Below are 20,616 nucleotides of genomic sequence, written 5' to 3' on the forward strand. Positions count from 1 at the left end.
GCACCCTGTCACACACAGAGTTTCTCAAAGAAGCGGTGATGTTGTGTGCGACATGCTGGTGGAGCACAGGCACACCTTTCTTTGAGAAGTAGTGCCGACTGGGCATCTGGTACTGGGGCACTGCGACGGACATAAGGTCTCGAAAATCCTCTGTGTCCACCAGGCGGAAAGGCAGCATTTCTGTAGCCAAGAGCTTGTAGATGGTGAAATTCAACCTCTTAGCTTTCTCATGGCTAGGAGGATGTGGTCTTTTACTTGTCCACATCTGAGGGACTGAGGGCTGGCTGTTGTGCTTAGACGGGGTTGAGAAGGGAGTCCCCGGCAAACTGCCGGTCTGTGAGGAAGATGCAGGCGGACATGTTCGGTTGCCTTGATCCAAAGGTGGTGCTATCGATGTCGGACAGTGCTCAACACCAGCTGGTGTTACCACCTCCAAAGAAAATGATGACCTGCCAATCACGCTGGCTGTTGCGGGTAAAGAGGTGGCAGGTCTGCGTCGCAAAACAGGTGTGACTTCTTTCCCCCCAGTCACAGAGGATGAAGAGGCCGCATATGCACAAGATGGGGCAGACGGTGGTCGGCCCGGCCGGCTAGGCCGCATTGTAGCTCATTGAGCTTCCCACTGCAACTTATGCTTCATGTCCATGAGGATGCAGTTGTTGACGTGCTTCCAGTACTACGTCTCTGTCCAGGAAGGCGCAACCTGACCTCGTCATCACTAGCATCCTCCTCCACCTCCTCTGCTGACCTCATCTCTTGGCTGACTATGGGTTGACAGTAAGTGGGATCTCCAACCTCATCATCATCACCCTGTGTGTTATCACACCCGTCGTCCTCAGAGCCAACCGGTTCCTGCCCTGACAAAAAACTAAAGTTGTCGTTCCAATCAGGTATTTGAGCCTCATCATCATCTTCCTCATTGTTTCCACCAACAGGAGTTACAGCTTGGGAATGAGGGTCTACATTATGGTCAGAACATTCTGCGTCTGGTCCTGGATCCGACTCATAAAGATTCTGGGCATCAGTGCAGATCATTTCCTCGTCTGGATTCACAGAGGCGCAGGAGCCGACCTCTGATTCCCAGGCTATAGTATGAGCAAACAGCTCTGCAGACTCAACCATCTGTTCTACCTCATACTCAGACGGGCAGCTGGAGATTTGGGAGCTGTGAGGAAGCAAGTGCGATTGGGGTGACACCTCTGAGGACTGGAGTATTTGTGATGTTGAAGTTGATGTGGAGGAGAGCCCACTTAAAGGTGCACTTGATATCCATTGAAGCACCTGCTGTTTTTGTGCCTCATCTGGAATTTGTAGCGATTGGCATAGCCGTAAGAAAGGGATCTTATCACATTGTCCGCTAAAAGAAGTAGACATTTTAGTTTTGCTGGAAGATGGTCTTTCTTCTGCAGATGTTACTGTTGCTTTAACACCTACTCCACGGACACAACCATTTTTCCCCTTCCCAACATGCCTATTCCCCTTTCCACCAGCAGCAGGCCTTTTTCCACTCATTTTGTTGGTTAATTAATTCACAACTCTGGAGTTGTTTGCACAAAAAAACAATAGATGGGAACCGAGCAGAGCTGAGTGGCCAAACTGTGGTATTAGGCCAAAACTATTGTCTGGGTTAGATGCAGAAAAAAATTATATTCAGTTTGCAACCTGATGGAGGTCTGTATAGATGGACTAATAGAACAAGTCCCACACACAGCTAGAAGGCCAAATATTTTTTCAGAGCTAGATGCAGATAAAAATTATTTTGAATTTGCAACCTGATGGAGTTCAGTATAGATGGAGTAATAGAACAAGTCCCACACACTGCTAGAAGGCCAAATATTTTTTCAGAGCTAGATGCAGAAAAATATTATATTCAATTTGCAACCTGATGGCGGTCAGTATAGATGGACTAATAGAACAAGTCCCACACACTGCTAGAAGGCCAAATATTTTTTCAGAGCTAGATGCAGAAAAAAATTATATTCAATTTGCAACGTGATTGAGGTCAGTATAGATGAACTAATAGAACAAGTCCACACACTGCTAGAAGGCCAAATAATTTTTCAGAGCTAGATGCAGAAAAAAATTATATTCAATTTGCAACCTGATGGCGGTCAGTATAGATGGACTAATAGAACAAGTCCCACACACTGCTAGAAGGCCAAATATTTTTTCAGAGCTAGATGCAGAAAAATATTATATTTAATTTGCAACCTGATGGAGGTCAGTATAGATGGACTAATAGAACAAGTCCCACACACAGCTAGAAGCCCAAATATTTTTGCATAGGTAGATGCAGAAAAATATTATATTCAATTTGCAACGTGATGGAGGTCAGTATAGATGGACTAATAGAACAAGTCCCACACACTGCTAGAAGGACAAATATTTTTTCAGAGCTAGATGCAGAAAAAATATTATATTCTATTTGCAACCTGATGGAGGTCAGTATAGATGGACTAATAGAACAAGTCCCACACACTGCTAGAAGGACAAATATTTTTTCAGATCTAGATGCAGATAAAAATTATTTTGAATTTGCAACCTGATGGAGGTCAGTATAGATGGACTAATAGAACAAGTCCCACACACTGCTAGAAGGCCAAATATTTTTTCAGAGCTAGATGCAGAAAAAAATTATATTCAATTTGCAAAGTGATGGAGGTCAGTATAGATGGACTAATAGAACAAGTCCCACACACAGCTAGAAGCCCAAATATTTTTTTAGAGCTAGATGCAGAAAAATATTATATTCAGTTTGCAACCTGATGGAGGTCAGTATAGAAGGACTAATAGAACAAGTCCCACACACTGCTAGAAGCCCAAATATTTTTTCAGAGGTAGATGCAGAAAAAAATTATATTCAGTTTGCAACCTGATGGAGGTCAGTACAGATGGACTAATAGAACAAGTCCCACACACTGCTAGAAGGCCAAATATTTTTTCAGAGCTGGATGCAGAAAAATATTATATTCAATTTGCAACCTGATGGAGGTCAGTATAGATGGACTAATAGAACAAGTCCCACACACAGCTAGAAGCCCAAATATTTTTTCAGAGGTAGATGCAGAAAAAAATTATATTAAGTTTGCAACCTGATGGAGGTCAGTATAGATGGACTAATAGAACAAGTCCCACACAATGCTAGAAGGCCAAATATTTTTTCAGAGCTAGATGCAGAAAAATATTATATTCAATTTGCAACCTTATGGAGGTCAGTATAGATGGACAAATAGAACAAGTCCCACACACTGCTAGAAGGCCAAATATTTTTTCAGAGGTAGATGCAGAAAAAAATTATATTCAGTTTGCAACCTGATGGAGGTCAGTATAGATGGACTAATAGAACAAGTCCCACACACTGCTAGAAGGCCAAATATTTTTTCAGAGCTAGATGCAGAAAAAAATTATATTCAATTTGCAACGTGATGGAGGTCAGTATAGATGGACTAATAGAACAAGTCCCACACACAGCTAGAAGCCCAAATATTTTTTCAGAGGTAGATGCAGAAAAAAATTATATTCAATTTGCAACGTGATGGAGGTCAGTATAGATGGACTAATAGAACAAGTCCCACACACAGCTAGAAGCCCAAATATTTTTTCAGAGGTAGATGCAGAAAAAAATTATATTCAGTTTGCAACCTGATGGAGGTCAGTATAGAAGGACTAATAGAACAAGTCCCACACACTGCTAGAAGCCCAAATATTTTTTCAGAGGTAGATTCAGAAAAAAATTATATTCAGTTTGCAACCTGATGGAGGTCAGTATAGATGGACTAATAGAAAACGTACCACACACTGCTAGAAGGCCAAATATTTTTTCAGAGCTAGATGCAGAAAAATATTATATTCAATTTGCAACCTGATGGAGGTCAGTATAGATGGTCTAATAGAACAAGTCCAACACACAGCTAGAAGCCCAAATATTTTTTCAGAGGTAGATGCAGAAAAAAATTATATTCAGTTTGCAACCTGATGGAGGTCAGTATAGATGGACTAATAGAACAAGTCCCACACACTGCTAGAAGCCCAAATATTTTTTCAGAGGTAGATGCAGAAAAAAATAATATTCAGTTTGCAACCTGATGGAGGTCAGTATAGATGGACAAATAGAACAAGTCCCACACACTGCTAGAAGGCCAAATATTTTTTCAGAGCTAGATGCAGAAAAATATTATATTCAATTTGCAACCTGATGGCGGTCAGTATAGATGGACTAATAGAACAAGTCCCACACACTGCTAGAAGGCCATATATTTTTTCAGAGCTAGATGCAGAAAAATATTATATTCAATTTGCAACGTGATTGAGGTCAGTATAGATGGACTAATAGAACAAGTCCACACACTGCTAGAAGGCCAAATATTTTTTCACAGCTAGATGCAGAAAAAAATTATATTCAATTTGCAACCTGATGGAGGTCAGTATAGATGGACTAACAGAACAAGTCCCACACACTGCTAGAAGCCCAAATATTTTTTCAGAGGTAGATGCAGAAAAAAATTATATTCAGTTTGCAACCTGATGGAGGTCAGTATAGATGGACTAATAGAACAAGTCCCACACACTGCTAGAAGCCCAAATATTTTTTCAGAGTTAGATGCAGAAAAAAATTATATTCAGTTTGCAACCTGATGGAGGTCAGTATAGATGGACTAATAGAACAAGTCCCACACACTGCTAGAAGGCCAAATATTTTTTCAGAGCTAGATGCAGAAAAATATTATATTCAATTTGCAACCTGATGGCGGTCAGTATAGATGGACTAATAGAACAAGTCCCACACACTGCTAGAAGGTCAAATATTTTTTCAGAGCTAGATGCAGAAAAATATTATATTTAATTTGCAACCTGAAGGAGGTCAGTATAGATGGACTAACAGAACAAGTCCCACACACAGCTAGAAGCCCAAATATTTTTTCAGAGGTAGATGCAGAAAAAAATTATATTCAGTTTGCAACCTGATGGAAGTCAGTATAGATGGACTAATAGAACAAGTCCCACACACTGCTAGAAGGCCAAATATTTTTTCAGAGCTAGATGCAGAAAAATATTATATTCAATTTGCAACCTGATGGCGGTCAGTATAGATGGACTAATAGAACAAGTCCCACAAACTGCTAGAAGGCCATATATTTTTTCAGAGCTAGATGCAGAAAAAATTATATTCAATTTGCAACGTGATTGAGGTCAGTATAGATGGCCTAATAGAACAAGTCCACACACTGCTAGAAGGCCAAATATTTTTTCAGAGCTAGATGCAGAAAAAAATTATATTCAATTTGCAACCTGATGGAGGTTAGTATAGATGGACTAACAGAACAAGTCCCACACACTGCTAGAAGCCCAAATATTTTTTCAGAGGTAGATGCAGAAATTTTTTTTATTCAGTTTGCAACCTGATGGAGGTCAGTATAGATGGACTAATATAAAAAGTCCCACACACTGCTAGAAGGCCAAATATTTTTTCAGAGCTAGATGCAGAAAAATATTATATTCAATTTGCAACCGGATGGAGGTCAGTATAGATGGACTAATAGAACAAGTCCCACACACAGCTAGAAGCCCAAATATTTTTTCAGAGGTGGATGCAGAAAAAAATTATATTCAGTTTGCAACCTGATGGAGGTCAGTATAGATGGACTAATAGAACAAGTCCCACACACTGCTAGAAGGTCAAATATTTTTTCAGAGCTAGATGCAGAAAAATATTATATTTAATTTGCAACCTGATGGAGGTCAGTATAGATGGACTAATAGAACAAGTCCCACACAGCTAGAAGCCCAAATATTTTTTCAGAGGTAGATGCAGAAAAAAATTATATTCAGTTTGCAACCTGATGGAGGTCAGTATAGATGGACTAATAGAACAAGTCCCACACACTGCTAGAAGGCCAAATATTTTTTCAGAGCTAGATGCAGAAAAATATTATATTCAATTTGAAACCTGATGGAGGTCAGTATAGATGGACTAATAGAACAAGTCCCACACACTGCTAGAATCCCAAATATTTTTTCAGAGGTAGATGCAGAAAAAAATTATATTCAGTTTACAACCTGATGGAGGTCAGTATAGATGGACAAATAGAACAAGTCCCACACACTGCTAGAAGGCCAAATATTTTTTCAGAGCTAGATGCAGAAAAATATTATATTCAATTTGCAACCTGATGGAGGTCAGTATAGATGGACTAATAGAACAAGTCCCACACACTGCTAGAAGGACAAATATTTTTTCAGAGCTAGATGCAGAAAAAATATTATATTCAATTTGCAACCTGATGGAGGTCAGTATAGATGGACTAATAGAACAAGTCCCACACACTGCTAGAAGGCCAAATATTTTTTCAGAGCTAGATGCAGATAAAAATTATTTTGAATTTGCAACCTGATGGAGGTCAGTATAGATGGACTAATAGAACAAGTCCCACACACTGCTAGAAGGCCAAATATTTTTTCAGAGCTAGATGCAGAAAAAAATTATATTCAATTTGTAACGTGATGGAGGTCAGTATAGATGGACTAATAGAACAAGTCCCACACACAGCTAGAAGCCCAAATATTTTTTCAGAGGTAGATGCAGAAAAAAATTATATTCAGTTTGCAACCTGATGGAGGTCAGTATAGATGGACAAATAGAACAACTCCCACACACTGCTAGAAGGCCAAATATTTTTTCAGAGCTAGATGCAGAAAAATATTATATTCAATTTGCAACCTGATGGCGGTCAGTATAGATGGACTAATAGAATAAGTCCCACACACTGCTAGAAGGCCATATATTTTTTCAGAGCTAGATGCAGAAAAAAATTATATTCAATTTGCAACGTGATTGAGGTCAGTATAGATGGACTAATAGAACAAGTCCACACACTGCTAGAAGGCCAAATATTTTTTCACAGCTAGATGCAGAAAAAAATTATATTCAATTTGCAACCTGATGGAGGTCAGTATAGATGGACTAACAGAACAAGTCCCACACACTGCTAGAAGCCCAAATATTTTTTCAGAGGTAGATGCAGAAAAAAATGATATTCAGTTTGCAACCTGATGGAGGTCAGTATAGATGGACTAATAGAACAAGTCCCACATACAGCTAAAAGGCCAAATATTTTTTCAGAGCTAGATGCAGAAAAATATTATATTCAATTTGCAACCTGATGGAGGTCAGTATAGATGTACTAATAGAACAAGTCCCACACACTGCTAGAAGGACAAATATTTTTTCAGAGCTAGATGCAGAAAAAAATATTATATTCAATTTGCAACCTGATGGAGGTCAGTATAGATGGACTAATAGAACAAGTCCCACACACTGCTAGAAGGCCAAATATTTTTTCAGAGCTAGATGCAGATAACAATGATTTTGAATTTGCAACCTGATGGCGGTCAGTATAGATGGACTAATAGAACAAGTCCCACACACTGCTACAAGGCCAAATATTTTTTCAGAGCTAGAAGCAGAAAAAAATTATATTCAATTTGCAACGTGATGGAGGTCAGTATAGATGGACTAATAGAACAAGTCCCACACACAGCTAGAAGCCCAAATATTTTTTCAGAGGTAGATGCAGAAAAAAATTATATTCAGTTTGCAACCTGATGGAGGTCAGTATAGAAGGACTAATAGAACAAGTCCCACATACAGCTAGAAGGCCAAATATTTTTTCAGAGCTAGATGCAGAAAACAATTATATTCAATTTGCAACCTTATGGAGGTCAGTATAGATGGACTAATAGAATGATGCTATGCCCAAAAGGTTTTACTTCACTAGGTGCTGTAAAAAAAATTGGTATTCTATACACAGGCTGTGTATCTTGCAACACAGATAGGCTACTCCACTGACTAACACACACTGCAATAGGCCAAAAACAATTAGCTTTGCTAGATTTAGCCAAATGCTGTGAAAAAAACTTGCACACCACTGGCACAGACCTGTCTGGCAAAAACTGATAGGAACTGATGTAACTTAGTCCTGAAAAGGACTGCAATTACAATTAGTCTTTACTCCCACAACCTATCTATTTAAGAGCACAGACCTGCTCTTAAATACGATAAAAGTCGTAGGAAATGCTGTAACCTAGTCCTTAAAAGGACTGCAATCACAACTATTCTCTACTCCCAAGCTATCTGTAGATTTGTGCGAAAATTGGCTTGAAATTAACAAGGTATAGTGCACATAGCAACAGCTGTGCCGTCTAACACGCAGTTGCAGCAGTGAGAAAATGGTGGAGACGGGGAAAATGGCTGGGTCTTATAGGGCAAGGACATGTGACATACACTGCCAATGACACAAGCCCTTGCTCGTGTGAAAAAAAGCACTTCGCTCCGTGTGTGCGCTGCTGATAGGCTGACAGATTGCACCTCCCCACTGTAAATGCGGGAAAGAGAAAAAAAAAAATGGAGATCTTCATTATTCCTGCAGAGATCCATCCCCTGCCCCTCCCCCCACCCCGCTGTACACTCAAACTGCATATTAACATTAATTTTCCTCATTACTGAGAAAAAATCCAGTTATGATTTTGGCGCACGAACAGTTATCGAACATAACCTCGAACAGCCGAATTTTTTTCAAATCGTTCTTGTTCGCCGAACAGCTCGAATTTGAGATTGGCGAACAGTTCGAGTCGAACAACGCTCATCTCTACTGGACAGAAGCGTTGGTAAGAAAGGCCAGACAAAGGACACACAAAGGGGGTCCTGTGAAGCGCTCCAAAGTTTTCTGGGAGTTGTCTGAGCCCCTCACCTGGTGAGCACAGTACGACGTGGGCAGCCGTTACCTGCAGAAGTGGTCTGGATATTAAGAACTGTGAGTAAAGGCCCTGGACTGCATCACTGACTCCGTGTCGTTACTGCTGCTGCCCTGCACCATCACCCCCATCCCCCGCATACACTGCCCTGAGGCTATACTCCTGCCGTGGGGAGTTATACTACGCTCTGCTGCACCCACAACACCAGCCTCAGTGGTCTGCCCTGCAGCGGCGGTTCACTCTGACCGCAATCCGCGGGTGGCGTAGTCGAACATTTTAACATCAAAATCACATAAATAGTTCCGCAACTGGTTTGACTGCCCAGAGCCACGGAATCGGGTCGCCACCACGGAGACTACAACCACCAGCATCCACCAAAAAGGGTCCGGCTCCGGGGGTTCCAAGGCCCAGAGGGCGCGTCAGAACATTTTCATCACCTTTCATAATCACCAATGGGACAAGGCAGGGATGTCCTCTGTCCCTTCTCTTACACACCCTAGTGACGGAGCACCTGCTCTCATCAATTCACCATAACCCCAATATTAGGTGGATTGAGGTGGGAGGCACCGAGTACAAGTGCTCTGCATTTGCTGATGATATCCTAGTATATATCACTCAATCACATATATACATCCCTGCTGTTATGGCTGAAATAGATCACTTTGTTACATGGTCAAATTTTAAAATCATTGCAGCGAAGTCTGAGGCCCTCGATGTCTCCCTCACCAAATCCATACAGGATTCCATCCAGTCCAACTTTCCCTTTGCCTGGCCCTCACAGGGTATCAAATACTTAGGAATTCCTATTCATAGAGACCTCTTCCGTCTATGTTATCTTAATTTTGGGCCCTATATTGAACAACTCCATACAGACCACGGTTGGCAAGTTAGAACTGTAAGATTCACTACGTGAACCACTGGTATTTTGTGGAAAAGCACATGTACACTGTGTTCCAAATTATTATGCAAAAAGTGTTCAGGTGTGATAAGGAAAGAATTTGCTTGTTTGTCAGTTAAATTCATTGATGGTGATTAGTGTTGAGCATTCCGATACTGAAATATCGGGTATCGGCCGATATTCGCGGTATCGGAATTCCGATACTCAATTCCGATACTTTTGCAATATTGTATACCGGAATTGGAAGTTCCCATAATGCAATGAGCCAGTTTCATTTTATTCAGCCAATGAGGATCCTAAGAAGTGTGGGCACAACCTGTTAGGCATGTAGGCATCTTAACTAATGGCATGGCTGTGATTGGCTACTGAAATGATGTCATGATGCACTATAAAAGCCGCCGCCGCCATTTTCAGCTCACTCTGCTGTGACTTCAGTTAGGGATAGGATGCTGTTGTTCTGAGGGACAGTTTTAGCTACCTATTTGGTCTATTCTGTTTTACCCAAGCTACTTTATAAATCACTGTGCCTTGCAGCGCTAATGCACAGTTCTCTGTGCTGTTCACCACTGTCTGCAAGGTCTGTGTGTGTGAGTGCAGCTCACCCTGTAGTGTGTGCTTCAGTCACGTCTGGTTGTAGTGCACTCATTGTGTGTCACTGCCTCATACATTGTCCTTTTTTGCCAATTCATAATTTTTCCAGATATCTCCTATTAGTGTGGTGGTTCCATCCATATTCAGCTAAATTGGTTGCAAACACGCTATATAGGAGTAGATAGAGAATTTTTTTTGGTCTTGCAGTGCTAGTGCACAGTGCTCTGCATCTGCACTGTTCACCGCTGTCTGCAAGGTCTGTGTGTGTGAGTGCAGCTCACCCTGTAGTGTGTGCTTCAGCCACGTCTTGTTGTAGTGCACTCAGTGTTTGTCACTGCCTCATACATTGTCCTTTTTTGCCAATTCATAATTTTTCTTGATTTCTCCTATTAGTGTGGTGGTTCCATCCGTATTCAGCTAAATTGGTTCCAAACACACTATATAGGAGTAGTTAGAGGAGCCTTTCTGCAGCATTGTGCCCTGCAGCCCCAGCCTGATTAGTAGACAATTTTTTGTAGCCTCATCTATTGCATTGTAGGTTACCTTCCTACATGTAATAGCTACAAAAAGTTTGTGATACTATCGGTATTACATCTTTGGGCACATCCATTGTCTTTTTGTGACAAAAAAAACCTAAATAAAGTTCACCAAACACTCCACTTTACAGTTGCATAGGCCACATTAGCTCATATTAAAGTCTAGTCCACACTTTATAAAATTACTGTTTCTTATACCTGTTAGCAGCTGTTCAGGAATAAGCACACTAAGTCCTTAGTACTTTTCTGCCTATCTTTATCAGTCTACCAAGATGAAGAAGGCAGGGAGTAAGGCAAGTGGTCGTGGTCGTGGGCGTGGGCGTGGAGTTTCTGCAGGGAGAGGACGTGAGGATTCTGTGCCTGCAGGGAGAGGACGTGGGGATTCTGTGCCTGCTGCGGGCACCAGTGACTCAGCATCCCCCAGTTTTACCAGGGAACAGTCCTTTATGCGCAGCTTTGTAGGAGATAGCCGTACCCCACTGCAGCGGGAGGACCAAATTGAAGCCGTTGTTGGATGGATGGCAGCTAACGCATTGACTTCAATTAGTTCCAGATCCTCTCAGGTCCTGAGCACTGAAGAGCACCCATCTGTCTCTTCACCACCTGCCAAATTGCCCAGGCAGTCAGAGAGCCCTGGACAGGAGCCATCTCTACTTCTGTTCTCTGAATCTCTTGGCTTGGAAAGAGGGAGCCAGCCAAGCAGAATTTGAGAATTTGAAGAAGAGGTAGTATGCAGTGATGCGCAACCGTTTTGTCTCTCTGAATCTGAAGAGGCGGGTGGGCCAGTGCCTATGGTCAGCAGCACACCTCAGTACGCATCTGATGATGAGACTCAGGTGCCACTTTCTGGTGCGTACTATGCTGTCGAGACTACCCAGGAGAAGCAGTTGTTTGAAAAGGGTGGTGTAGATGATGAGGTCCTTGATCCATCATGGGGTGAGGGACAGGAAGGTGGTGGGAGCAGCTCTGAGGAAGAGATTTCCCGAACGGCCCAAAAAGGATTGAGAGGGAGGGGGCAGACTTGGTTGCCTGTAGCCTCCACTTCGGCACCCATTAGGAGCATGGCTCTTCCAAAATCCAAAGCGGGCGCTCCCAAGACTTGCAGTGCCTGGTCCTTTTTTGACACAGTTGCAGATGACATTTGCTTTGTCAAATGCAAGCTGTGTAATCAGAAGGTGAAAAGAGGGAAAAGTGTCAGCAACCTCAATACCACAAATATGTGGAAATATGTGCGGACCAAGCACGTGGTGGAGTTACAAAAACACACTGAAGACCTAGGCCAACCTACAGCGCCACCTACTACCTCTTCAGCTCGTGTTGTAGCCTCTTCCTGCAGCTCACACACAGCTGGTTCGGCTTCCTCACAGGATCGCCAAGAAAGAATCTCTGGCACTGTTGTACAGAGACACAGTGTAATTCCACCCACAGCACCACTTTCCCTGTCATCCTCACACTCCCAGGCCAGTCTACAGCCATCGTTAGCACAGACATGGGAGAAAAGGCGCCCATACTCGGCAAACCACCCCCGAGCACAGGCTCTGAATGCTGGCATTGCTAAACTACTGGCCCTTGAAATGCTATCATTCAGGCTGGTGGAGAATGACACCTTCCGTAACTTTATGGCATTGGCAGTCCCACAATACAACATGCCAAGCCGCTTTTATTTCAGCAGGCAAGCCGTCCCTGCCCTGCAACAGCATGTGGAGGGAAAAATTAAACATGCGCTACAAAACGCCGTCAGTAGCAAGGTCCACCTGACCACCGAAGCGTGGACCAGTAAGCATGGACAGGGACGATACCTTTCCCTCACTGCCCATTGGGTAAATGTTGTGGAGCCAGGTACAGATCTTGAGAGTGGCGCTGTACGTGTTCTGCCAACTCCAAGGATTGCAGGAATCCAGTCTGTACACATTGACTCCTCATACTCCAGTTCCTCTGAATCAGCGCTGCAGGAGCCATCACGGTCTACCTCCACATCGACCCGTGAACGGTTACCTGTCAACAGGCCGTATTAAAATTAATTTCTTTGGGGAATCAAAGCCACACAGCGCAGGAGCTCTGGAATGCCATCAAGCAGCAGAGCGACATGTGGTTTGTGCCAGCGAATCTCCAGCCAGGCATGGTAGTGTGTGACAATGGCCGAAATCTGGTAGCAGCTCTGGGCCTAGGCAACCTCACTCACATCCCATGACTGGCACATGTGCTCAACTTGGTCTTGCAGAGTTTTTTGAGGGACTATCCGGATCTTGATGCACTACTTCACAAGGTCCACATAGAGTGCGCTCACTTGCGGTGTTCCAGCAACGCAAGATCGCGCATTGCAGCTCTGCAGCGCCGATAATGTCTTCCGGAACATCGCATCATATGTGACCTACCCACCACGTGGAATTCAACGTTACATATGTTGGAGAGGTTGTGTGAGCAGCAGGCAGCAGTAATGGAGTACCAGCTGCAGCAGGCGCAAACAAGTCGCAGTGCGCGCCGTTCACACTTCACCACCACTGAGTTGGCCTCTATGAAGGACATTTGTCACGTTTTGCGTGCCTTCGATTATTCCACGCGGATGGCGAGTGCAGATGATGCACTAGTCAGCATGACTATCCCCCTTATCTGCCTGCTTGAAAAAGCACTGCAAGCACTAAGGGAGGAGATTTTGGAAGAGGTGGAAGATGAGGAGTCACAAATGCCATCTGCTTCTCTACAGTCTGCGCAACGTGGTTCCTCACAAAGGCCTAGGCAGGGAACACTTTGTGAGGAGGATGAGGAGGAGTCAATGGAGGAGGAAGACATCTGTCCAGAGGAGGAAGGTACACAATGCTCTAGTAGTCAGTATCTAGAGCAAGGGTGGGGTGATACAGAGCAGGCAGAGATCACGCCTCAAGCAGGGGACAGCGTTTCTTGGCCAGTTGGCAGTCTGCAGCACATGGTTGATTTCATGCTGCAGTGCCTGAGAAATGACCACCGCATCGCCCACATTCTCAACACGGCTGATTATTGGGTGTCCACCCTCCTAGATCCTCGCTACCGGGACAACTTACAAAGCCTCATAACACCATTGAACCGGGAGCGTAAAATGCGGGAGTACCAAGACGCACTGGTGCATTCCATCATGTTCTCCATACCAACCGAGAGCAGTGCTGCTAGTGCTTTACAAAGCAGCTCAGTGCGTCGAGGCAGTGGAGGAAGCTCTGCACAAAGAGGGAGCAGAAGCAGCGCCTCAGCACAAGGCAAGACCAGTATGGCCGAAATGTGGCAAAGTTTTGTGTCCCCGTCGCCACAAAAGTCTACACCATCACAGAAGGTTCCAGTCAGTAGGAGGCAACGTTTCCGTCAGATGGTGACAGACTACATGTCTTGCCCTCTCAGTGTACTCCCAGACGGCTCTTCTCCCTTCAAGTTTTGGGTCTGTAAGCTGGATGCATGGCCAGAGCTTAGCCAGTATGCATTGGAGGTGCTAGCTTGCCCTGCTGCTAGTGTATTATCGGAACGCGTCTTTAGTGCCGCAGGTGGTGTACTAACAGACCGATGCATGCGACTATCCTCCGATAACGTTGACCGGCTTACTTTTCTCAGAATGAACAAGGCCTGGATCTCTCATGAATTTGCCAGTCCTCATCCAGAATAAATAATTGATTGGCAACAGTATCCAGGTCTCCTTTTGTGTTCATGTTTGTACCACCTGAACTGCAATCCCTGAGCTCCAACACCGCCAGTTGGTGCTCAGAAGTGCTGTCTGCACAGTCAACACTTGCTGCCGTGTTATTGGGGTTCAGTAACGTCAGCTGTTCCCCTGCTGTGTGGACGGCAATTTCTCCTGCTCTGTCCACATTATCACTACTACAGATTTTAAAGTTGCTCCAATTACACCTCTGGCTCCTCTGTTTTCAGTATTATCCCTGAGCTCCAACACCGCCAGTTGGCGCTCGGAAGTGACGTCTGCACAGTCAACACTTGCTGCCGTGTTATTGGGGTTCAGTAACGTCAGCTGTTCCCCTGCTGTGCGGACGGCAATTTCTCCTGCTCTGTCCACATTCTCACTACTACAGATTTTAAAGTTGCTCCAATTACACCTCTGGCTCCTCTGTTTTCAGTATTATCCCTGAGCTCCAACACCACCAGTTGGCGCTCGGAAGTGACGTCTGCCCAGTCAACACTTGCTGCCTTGTTAGTGGGGTTCAGTAATGTCAGCTGTTCCCCTGCTGTGCGGACGGCAATTTCTCCTGCTCTGTCCACATTCTCACAACTACAGATTTTAAAGTTGCTCCAATTACACCTCTGGCTCCTCTGTTTTCAGTATTATCCCTAAGCTCCAACACCGCCAGTTGGCGCTCGGAATTGACATCTGCACAGTCAACACTTGCTGCCGTGTTATTGGGGTTCAGTAACGTCAGCTGTTCCCCTGCTGTGCGGACGGCAATTTCTCCTGCTCTGTCCACATTCTCACTACTACAGATTTTAAAGTTGCTCCAATTACACCTCTGGCTCCTCTGTTTTCAGTATTATCCCTGAGCTCCAACACCACCAGTTGGCGCTCGGAAGTGCTGTCTGCACAGTCAACACTTGCTGCCGTGTTATTGGGGTTAAGTAACGTCAGCTGTTCCCCAGCTGTGTGTCCGGCAAATTCTCCTGCTTTGTCCACATCCACTGTACTACTGATTTAAAACTTGCTCCAATTACACCTCTGGCTCCTCTGTTTTTAGTATTTACCCTGGGCTCTAACACCGCTAGTTGCTGCTCAGAAGTGCCGTCTGCACAGTCAACGCTTGCTCCAGTGTTATTGGGGTTCTGTAACGTCAGCTGATCCCCAGCTGTGTGTCCGGCAAATTCTCCTGCTTTGTCCACATCCACTGTACTACTGATTTAAAACTTGCTCCAATTACACCTCTGGCTCCTCTGTTTTTAGTATTTACCCTGGGCTCCAATACCGTTAGTTGCTGCTCAGAAGTGCCGTTTGCACAGTCAACGCTTGTTCCAGTGTTATTGGGGTTCAGTAACGTCAGCTGATCTCCTGCTGTGTGTCCGGTAAATTCTCCTGCTTTGTCCACATCCACTGTACTACTGATTTAAAACTTGCTCCAATTACACCTCTGGCTCCTCTGTTTTTACTATTTACCCTGGGCTCCAATACTGCTAGTTGCTGCTCAGAAGTGCCGTGTGCACAGTCAACGCTTGCTCCAGTGTTATTGTGGTTCAGTAACATCAGCTGATCCCCATCTGTGTGTCCGGCAAATTCTCCTGCTTTGTCCACATCCACTGTACTACTGATTTAAAACTTGCTCCAATTACACCTCTGGCTCCTCTGTTTTTAGTATTTATTTACCCTGGGCTCCAATACCGCTAGTTGCTGCTCAGAAGTGCCGTCTGCACAGTCAACGCTTGCTCCAGTGTTTTTGGGGTTCAGTAACATCAGCTGATCCCCAGCTGTGTGTCCGGCAAATTCTCCTGCTCTGTCCACATTCACACTACTACAGATTTTAGAGTTGCTGCAATTACGCCTCTGGCTCCACTCTGTTTTTAGTATTTACCCTGGGTTCCAGCACCGCCAGCTGTTTCCCAGCAGTGTCTTTGGCACGGGTACTCCCTCCTGCCCAACCTGGTTCCAGCACGTCAGCTGTTTCCGGGTAGTGTCAACATCACTTTGCCTCCAATGCGTTGTCCTGTCATGTTGCGGTCGGGTTAGCTGACTCTATGGTGCCTGAACTTTAGGTGACTCCTACGGGGGCGGCGGGATCTGGCAATGAAGGCTGGTTCCATAGTTCCAATAAGACAAGCACCCCCTGTAGGACTGTGGGTTTCGGTAACTGCGGCCGGCTCATGGCCTTGCAACTTTTTTTTACATGGGTACCTTCTGCTACCCATCCGGGTTCCAGTACCGCCAGCTGGTTCTCGGCAGTGCCTTTGGTTTAGGTGCCTCCTTCGCGGTATCCAAGTTCCACCAACGTCTGCTGGTCCTTGGTAGTGCTTTCTGGCACAGGTACCTCCTGCTTAGTAACCAAGTTCCAGTACTGTCAGCTGGTCTTCGATAGTTCCATTGGCTCTTGTACCTTCTGCTGCCCATCCGGGTTCCAGTACCGTCAGCTGATTCTCAGCAGTGCCTTTGGCATGGGTACTCCCTCCTGCCCAGCCTGGTTCCAGCATGCCAGCTGTTTCTGGGTAGTGTCAACGTCACTTTGCCTCCAATGCGTTGTCCTGTCGTGTTGCGGTCGGGTTAGCTGACTCTATGGTGCCTGCAGTTTAGGTCACTCCTATGTGGGCTGCGGGATCTGGCAATGAAGGCTGGTTCCATAGTGCCAATAGGACAAGCACCCCCTGTAGGACTGTGGGTTTCGGTAACTGCGGCCGGCTCGTGGCCTTGCAATTTTTTTTTACATGGGTACCTTCTGCTACCCATCCGGGTTCCAGTACCGTCAGCTGGCTCTCGGCAGTGCCTTTGGCTTAGGTGCTTCCTTCTCGGTATCCGTGTTCCACCAATGTCTGCTAGTTCTTGGTAGTGCTTTCTGGCACAGGTACCTCCTGCTTAGTAACCGAGTTCCAGTACCGTCAGCTGGTCTTCGGTAGTTCCATTGGCTCTTGTACCTTCTGCTACCCATCCGGGTTCCAGTACCATCAGCTGGTTCTCGGCAGTGCCTTTGGCTTAGGTGCCTCCTTCTCGGTATCCAAGTTCCACCAACGTCTGCTGGTCCTTGGTAGTGATTTCTGGCACAGGTACCTCCTGCTTAGTAACCGAGTTCCAGTACCGTCAGCTGGTCCTCGGTAGTTCCATTGGCTCTTGTACCTTCTGCTACCCATCCGGGTTCCAGTACCATCAGCTGGTTCTCGGCAGTTCCTCAGCCTTCTTGTACCTTCTGCTACATTTCCAAGTTCAAGCTTTTTGAAATGGTTCTTGGTAATCACTCTGGATCTCCCTGATGAGGACCCTGAAGACGAGGACCCTGAAGACCACCCCGAAGAAGACGAGGACCTTGAAGACGAGGACCCTGAAGACCAACCCGAAGAAGACGAGGACCCCGAAGACGATGACCCAGAACACTAGGACCCTGAAGACCACCCCGAAGAAGTCGAGGATCACGAAGATGACAACCCTGAAGACGACAACCCTGAAGACTACCCCGAAGAAGACCAAGAAGATGACCCTGAAGAAGTTGACCAAGAGGACAAAGATGAAGAAGACAACCACCAAGATACAGAAGAACCAGAGACAGAAAACCAAGAAGCAGAAGTACAAGAAGCTGCAGAACAAAAAGCGGAAGAACATTAAGCATAAGACTAAAAATCAGAGCAAAAGATAATATCTAAATTCTAAGCAGAAGATGACTAAGCTGTGTATGGGGGTGAGTCCGTTCCTACTCGTGGTGCCCCTGGAAAAGACCTGCTGCTGCAGGCCAAACTGAACGTGGACAAATCCTGTTGTAAATCTTTTGTGACGGGCAGAACGAAAGGTGTTATGTTCAAACTTTTATAGATAACAACTACAGGAATGCCTGTCACAAATAAGAATATGATGAAGAAGAAGAATATGAAGAAGATGAAGAAGTAGAATATGAAGAAGAATAATAGTTGAATAAGAAGTATATGAAGAATGTAAAAAAAAAGAATAATACGAAGAAGGTGAAGAAGAAGAAGATGAAGAAGGTGAAGAAGAAGTTGATGAAAAAGATGCTGATGCTGAGGATGATGAAGGAGAAAGTGTGGGAGAAGTAAAAAAGAAGGTGAAGAGCATGGAAGTAGTGAAACATAAATATCTGACAAAATATAAAAATACATAACATAGTCAATATTTCCGTAACTCAGAACATCTTAAAAAAAATATTAATTCCCGCTATTCCATTGGATTGGGCTAAACCTCTATGCCTTTATTGTCTCCCCCACCTCCCCCAATACATTCTACATTATTCTTAGTTGTTTTCCTTCATGTAGAATTAACCTACAAGGAAAGAAAGGGTTTATTTTCATTCCGATATTTCTGTCCCATTGACTTGCATTGGTTTCCGGTATCCGAATCGGCGATATCCGATACTTTTTGGGCATCGGTCCGATCCAATCCGATCCGATATTTCCCAATATCGGAAGGTATCGCTCAACACTAATGGTGATGTGTGTCAGGGCTCTTTATATCACTGTAAGCAATTGCAGACACCTGTGTTAATTAGTTTGGCAGGTGTGTCCAATGAAAGGCAAGACTACTTAAGAAGGCTGTCCCACATTATTAAGCAGCCTACATTTTCTGCCAAAATGGGAAAGAAAAAGGATGTGTCGGCTGCTGAGAAGCAACAAATTGTGGAGTGTTTAGGTCAAGGCATGACTACAATCAACATTGCCAAGACACTTCATCCTGATCATCGCACAATCAAGAAGTATGTAGCTGATTCACAGTACACACGTGTGCGTGCTGATAAGGGAAAATTGAGGACTCTTTCCTACAGGCAATTACGTCAGGTTAAAAGAGCAGGGACAAAAAAGCCTTGTCATAGCAGCAGACAAGTTTTTGAAGCTGCTGGTGCCTCCAACATCCCCCGAACAACAAGATGCAGGGTGCTTCAGAGGTTTGCAGCTGTGCGTAAGCCATCCTGTCGACCTCCTCTATTCACTGTACACAAGCAGAATCGGCTCCAGTGGGCCAAACAATACATGAAGACTAACTTCAAAACTGTTTTGTTCACCGATGAGTGCCGTGCAACGCTCGATGGTCCAGATGGATGGAGTGGAGGATGGCTGGTTGATGGACACCCGACGCAAGCACGGCTACAGCGCCAACAAGGAGGAGGTGGAGTAATGTTTTGGGCTGTAATCATGGGGAGAGAGATTGTCAGCCCCTGTAGGATCCCTGAAGGGGTAAAGATGAACTCCATAATGTATGTGGAGTTTCTCAAACAGCACTTCCTGCCATGTTTCAAGAAGAAGAACCGTGTATTCCGTAGCAAGATCATTTTCATGCATGAAAATGCACCGTTCATGCTGCACATAACATATCTGCATCTCTGGCTGATATGGGCATAAAAGGGGACAAACTTATGGTGTGACCCCCATGCTCCCCTGACCTCAACCCCATTCAGAACCTCTGGAGCATCATCAAAAGGAGTGTCTATGATGGCGGGAGGCAGTTCACATCTAAGCAACAGCTCTGGGAGGGTATTCTGTCATCATGCAAAACAATTGAAGCAGAAACCATCCAAAACCTGACAAATTCAATGGACGAGACATTTCAGAAGCTCCTTTCGAACAAGGAGTCCTATGTGCAAATGTAACATCACCTAGAATAAAGTTTTGAGTTGAAAACTGTTTGATTTCAGTTTCTAATAACCTGCTAATGCTTATAATTTCAAAAATGACCATTTTTTTGTTCTTTATTAAAATGAAAAGGTTGATCGAAGAGTGTGGGGGATCTAAGAGTGTGGCAACTCAGTAGTCAGGATTACTTCGAATTCTGACAATCTGAGGGTCACGTTGCAGGTAGTGCAGCCAGAAGGCACTCATGTGTCTTGCACATCTAGGAGACCCAAAATTATTTTCCGGGCTAGATGCAGCTAAAAATTATTAATTTGAAAGCAGGTGGAGCTTAGTATAGATGGCCTAATAGAATCAGTACTACACACTGCTACAAAGCCCAAATTATTTTCCAGCCAAGATACAGATAAACATGATTAGTAATTTTAGATCTGGTGGAGCTTAGTATAGATGGCCTAATAGAATCAGTACTGCACACTGCTACAAAGCCCAAATTATTTTCCAGCCAATATACAGATAAACATGATTAGTAATTTTAAATCTGGTGGAGCTTAGTATAGATGGCCTAATAGAATCAGTACTGCACATTGCTACAAAGCCCAAATTCTTTTCCAG

Source organism: Phyllobates terribilis, unplaced genomic scaffold (assembly GCF_046119375.1).
Source record: "Phyllobates terribilis strain yellow unplaced genomic scaffold, ASM4611937v1 Scaffold_2__4_contigs__length_985480577, whole genome shotgun sequence".
Taxonomy (NCBI): Eukaryota; Metazoa; Chordata; class Amphibia; order Anura; family Dendrobatidae; genus Phyllobates; species Phyllobates terribilis.